A 5,917-nucleotide genomic window follows, 5' to 3' on the forward strand; every position below is an offset into this window, starting at 1 on the left:
GGAATACTTGCTCATGATACTTAATTATTCTTCAGATACAACCACTAATAAAACCTCTACTCTCTCCAGTTGGCCTGGGGAGTACCCTTCCAACCTTGTACTTAATGGGCGTCAGCCCATTGCACAAATTTTTCATACCTCATGTTAATTAGACAGTACAATACGTATGGTAAGCATCAGTCTTTCAGAAACACAGATTAGGTCTTCAGTCGTATGAACTGGAGAGCATAAATAAACCCCTCGCTATCCTGAGTTCCTATGTCACACCAAGGCAAATTGATGATCTCAGGTATGTAGTAGTCAAGACTAGGATATTGAAAATTTATCAGTGGTTACAGATAGACACTGTGTCCTATAACTGTGCTCTGCTGTCAGCATTAAGTTTTCTGACATAATGGTAAAGTTTGTGCTGAAAGCAGCAGGTTTGCAGTAACTAGGTTCTGTAAGAGATAGTTTTTCTAAATGTTTTGGGTTTGTAAGTTTTTTTGTTCATTTGTTTGCTTACATGGAATATTTCTCTGTTTCTCATCACTCCTTACCCTTTGGCACAGGATTTTCAAACTGCATTAGATGGAAGTCAGCTCTGTCACAATTCCTTCTTTAGACCAGTCAGTGCTAAAAGGTGAAGCATGTCACATCTTGCCAAGAGTGAATCCAATCTGTCATAGTTTCTACTTTTCCTACCACTTGCTCATGTGGTGTCATCTTTAATAGAATTTAACTTCTGATGTAGGGTCCACCACAATCACTGGAAGTTGTTCAGTGTCTTATTGTCATAATGTCTAGGGACAAACAGAGACCATGAGCTGTCCCCAGAACTGGACACCAGGGCTGTGCGGACAAGTCTGCAGCATGCAGCCCAGCATGCTTCTCTAAGCATTCCTGCACACTCTGCAACATGCTGGGGATACAGACTTAATTTTTTAACTGCACAGTTTAGTCACCCACCTGTGTTTCATAGACCAGAACTGCAGAATTTTATGTGGTGTCTCCAATGCCCATTTGATTCTGCTCATTTGACTTTGTTGAGTACTTGAGGAGTCTTGGCAGAGTTGTTGCCATAGTTTGAGGAAGAATCCAGATGTATCATGCAGCTGCAGTGCTTTATTTCAGTTCTATAGGCTGTGTGTTCAGTAAATTACTCAGTATTGTGGTGCTAACGGTGCTATAGTGGTGACACAGGAGTTTATACAGACTAGACCAGAGCTTTCCTGAGGCTATGGAAAAGAGAGGGTAGATCAGCAAGCGCACTCTCCGCCAAGGAAGATGCACACACTAGTAAGACAACTTAAAAATGGAGGGGAATGGGAGGAATCAATTCTTTGACAGGTGCACTATAGGAATTTCAACATATATATGCAATGACTCTTACTAAGAGTAAATTATGCAAAACTCTGCCAGTCAGTGTCAAACCTTCATAGACTTCAGTGGTTCCAGGACTTAATCGAGTCATCTCAAGCACCACAGAATCAATGTTTCTCTTTGAAAAGCAGAAATTCAGACTTTGAGTAAGTAAAATGTTATACCTCTCACTTGTAATGCATGAAGTGAGTCATAAATTTTAGGCTTAAGTGTACCTTTCAATTAGTGTTATATCAATTTTTATTTGTATACATTATTTATATCAAAGGTGCAAATTCTGAGAGTGAGGTTTTGTAGAAAACCATAAGCCGAAGTAAAGAGCCTTGGACTTCTCTTGCTCCTTTGCCAGCTCTGTTTTCTTACTCTCTCTGGCTTTGCAGCACACCTTTGAATTGCCTCTCGTACAGAATCACTGAATCGTTTAGATTGGAAGGGAGCTCTTGAGAACACCTAGTCCAACTCCCCTGCTCGAGTTCATTTTCCTTCACCATAACTGTGGTCACTTTCTACCCTCTTCTCTGAGCCTTGGGAGCACCTCATCCATACCCATCTCTTCTGAGCCTTCTTCCATTGTAAGGGTTGGTGGCTCGGTCACAGGCAGCCACTGGCTCCGTACAGGGGGTGACCCAATTTAGGGCCTTTCCTGAGAGCCAGGAGTGAATGGTGCTGGGCGGGCTGATACCGGCTGTCCCCTGGGTAAAGCAGGGAGTATTAAGCGCCTCTGATGGAGAAGCCCTCATACCCCCACTCCGTCAGCGTGGAAGGGTTGGGGACAGTGTGGGGCAAGGGCAGCTCTGGGCGCAGGCTTGGAGTCTGGGGGACAGCAGGGGCTATGGGACCACCGTGGGGGCCAGTCTCCATGGTGCCCAGCTCAGGGCTCAAGAAGGCCGGAGCTCACTGCCAGGCTTCTGTGCAGGCCAGTGGCTTCCTCGGGGCCGGGGGGCCAGGGGCCAAGGGCAGCCGTGGTGCGGGAGGGCAGTGCCCACGCTGACAGGGTGCAGCCCCGCGGCACCCGAGCCAGCTGAGCCGAGCGGCGTGGTGATGGCAACAGGCCCTGCTGACAGGCTGAGGAACATCAGCCAAAACCAAGGTAAACATCCATGGCCAAGGACAAACCAGGACTGCTAAATAACTGTTCAGGAACAGGGCTGGAGACCCTGCAGCATCTCTGGAGGGTGCTAAAATGGGGTCCGGGGTTGTGGGCAGGGTAGGGGTAGCCCTGGAGGAGCTGGGCAGGGACAGTCAGGTCCACCAGTGCTCTCACGGCCCTGAAAAGGACTCTGGCACCCAGCCCGCTTCGGGACGTGCCGTGAATAAATTACGATAATTAGCTGGTGCAAAGTAAAAGAGCATTCACTCAAGCTGAGGAAAATTGAGCAATACCATTTCATTTTTGTTAACCAAAATAAACAGGTGCGAAAAAATAAATTATGAGAGAATGGCTTGTACTGGCACAATGAATAAGTGGTGTCAATGTAACTGCAAGATGGTGTCATTGACAGCATGATTTTGTACAAGCTTTGCACGATAATTGCTGAAAGACTTCCAATTTTATTTAGAAAGTTCAAACATACCTCTCTTAAAGTCCACTGGATTTTGGTTTAATAGTTTATTCCCTAGGGAGCTGAATTATTTATTGATTTGTTAAAGAGAACAATGATCTAAATGCAAGAACTGAAGTGTATGTAATTGAGATCCAATTGGGGGGACATTAACCTACTCACTAAATTTAAGTGCAGACACTTAAATTGGCCCCAAGATTAAAAGAAATTCTCTTTCTGTTGGATTCTTTCAGTGCCAGAAAGTACATTGTAAGAATGAAAAGGCATAGCTTTTTCCTTTTTTTTTTAATATTTCATTCTAAAAGTGGCAGAGCAACAGAATGTATTTTTTAAATGACCCAATACTTGCTTACTTAAGACTATAACCTCAGACTGTATTGTTAAGTACAGCTGTAGCTAGTATGATTCACTAATGTAGCTTTCTCAGCATGTCACATTAGAGCAAAGTTCTAGGAGAGTAAAGTGATAAAGGAATATCAAGACCTGGGAAAAAAAATGTGAATCAGTATGCTTTTTAGTCTGAGCATTGGGAGAGTTCAGCACATTTTGCTACAGTCAAGAAAAGAAATTTATTGTAAATGATATGCCATTAACCTTTAAAAGTAACTTTCCTTTAGCAGGAGTGGTGTTCTACCAGCATCTTATTATACTATCAGTTCCTCTGAGTAATTGAGACTGTTAAACTACCTCTTAAAAATTAATTTCTCTCACTGATAATAGGAGCATCACTGGTCCCCAAAAGAATAAACTATACCTGAATTGACTCAGCCTGGAAGTACTGCCTTCTTCCAGTGCTGTGTTTTGTGAGTAAATAGTGAAAAAGTATTTAAGCTTTTTAAAAGAAAAGTGTTCTCATCTGTTTGACTTCCACAAGATATAATTAACTGAATTCCCAGTTGGGCAGTTTGAGTAGTTTCCTTTCTTCAGATTAAACACTGTCAGTAGGTTGGTATTCCTCTAAATAGCTTGTGAGCCCTACAGTGATGCTTGCTTTGATGCTGCTTCCAAAGCTACTAGAATGCATCCAAAACAGTACTGTGCATGATTAGTTAGTCTTTACATGTTGTGCATGGTCATTTATCTGGAACTATATGACTTTGCACTGGTAAATGAGAAGTTCATATGAATGTCTTCAGCACCACTGAAAGAAAAGTCACTCCATGGAAGACATTAAGCGTGGGCTTAGATATGCTGTGCTAAACTTACTTCTCTGTATTTTCATCTGTAATTCCATATATACTCAAGGTAGGATCTGACACCAATTTGTCTTACACAGTGCCCTATATATACATTGGATTGTGCAAATTGTAATAAAACTTATAAAATTTCCTTGAAAAAATAGAATGATTCTTCTCCATGTGAGGTCATACTTTTAAATCCCTTATGAGCAAAAAGAAAGAACAAAGCTCAGGGAATAGTGTTATTAAAAGCTTCCTTGTTTCTAACACATTCATTCTCCCTCCATCTCTCTCCTTTCTCTCTTTCCCTCTCCAATTCTACCCCTTACTTCCTTTGTGCTCCTATGTGTCCTCTTTTTTCTTTTCTTTGCTTTGCTTTGCTTTGCTTTGCTTTGCTTTGCTTTGCTTTTCTTCTTTTCTTTTCTCTTTTCTTTTTTCTTTTCTTTTCTTTTCTTCTCTTTTCTTTTCTTCTCTTTTCTTTTCTTCTCTTTTCTTCTCTTTTCTTTTCTTTTCTTTTCATATGTTGTTTTCTCTGTCCTTTGCCTTTGTTCATTTTCTTTGTCTCTCTCCAGGTTATCTGGTGCAAAAATTTATTAGCAGTATAATTTGGACCTACTCAGCTAATTTTGCCATCAGGTTGCCAGACATACATGGAAGTGCTTTTGTGCATGATCACAGAAATGGTCATACTTTGTTGTTGTGGTTCTAGCTCTTGTTTTTAAAGTATAGATCTCCTGTTTGCTTGAGGTAAACAAAATGAGAGTTAATTAGAAGCTTGGGATTCTCACAGTCCAGACCCAAATTTAAAGCACTCCTGTGTGTGATGTGTTGTAGTTAACAGAGATTTATTTCTGTTTTGTCTTCCATTTATGGTGCATTGATTGCAGTTGTAGGGCCTCTCCTTGCCTTTAGTAAAGGACAAAACAACTTCATATTCCACTAGTTACAGCTTTGTTTGACCAGTCAAAAACTGTAACTGCAAAAACTCCTGTGGTCTTAAATCTGGTTATAGAACTTGCCTGAGAAGATTTTTAGTAAATGTTGAGACAGGCACTATCACCAGCATTCTTCATAACTGGATATTTCTTTTGGCTGATCTGATTTATGTTTGCTTTGAGAACCAAACCAAGATACTATGCAGAACTTTAAAAAACTTTTTTTTTTTAAGTAAATAGGAGAAAAATCCAAAACAAAGTATTTGCAGATGTTTTAATTTGTAGATGTCTAGGTATGTGATATTTGCTTTATTTTACTTTATTTTTGACTCTTTAACACAGTCCTCTCAAGCTGAATTTTAAACACTTAGATTACAAGGCAATGGCTGTAGTCCTGCATTGGATAATGACATTCTTAATTTTAAAAAAACAGTGGTTAAAGGCTAATTAAAGCAAAAATTACATGACTTTGCATATCCAGTGTACAGTACAGTATTTTCAATTTTGAGTGAGCATGGAATTCAGCCTCAGGAACAGGCCTAAAGCAGCTTGCTATCTGCCACACTTTGACCTTACAAACATCTACACCTACCTTAAAGATGGTATCGAGCCTAGGACCAGAACTGCAATCATTGTATCCATGCCTGGAAGATATACGCTTTCCTTCAAACACTGAACTGTGTTAAAGTTAGTTGATTTGATCAGCTTTCAAAAAGTGAGATCTCTTCTCTTTTGCTCTCCTCCATTCTCTGCCCAGCTCCTGCACAGTTTCAGTACAGTAACAGAAAAAAAAAAGCCCAAGTCAGTACTGACTCTTCTATAGAGCAGTTCACTAACACTTACTGTCATATTCATGTTCATGTGGGTAACATGAAACATT

Source organism: Haliaeetus leucocephalus, unplaced genomic scaffold, assembly GCF_000737465.1.
Source record: "Haliaeetus leucocephalus isolate CR32 unplaced genomic scaffold, Haliaeetus_leucocephalus-4.0 Scaffold384, whole genome shotgun sequence".
NCBI classification, from domain to species: domain Eukaryota; kingdom Metazoa; phylum Chordata; class Aves; order Accipitriformes; family Accipitridae; genus Haliaeetus; species Haliaeetus leucocephalus.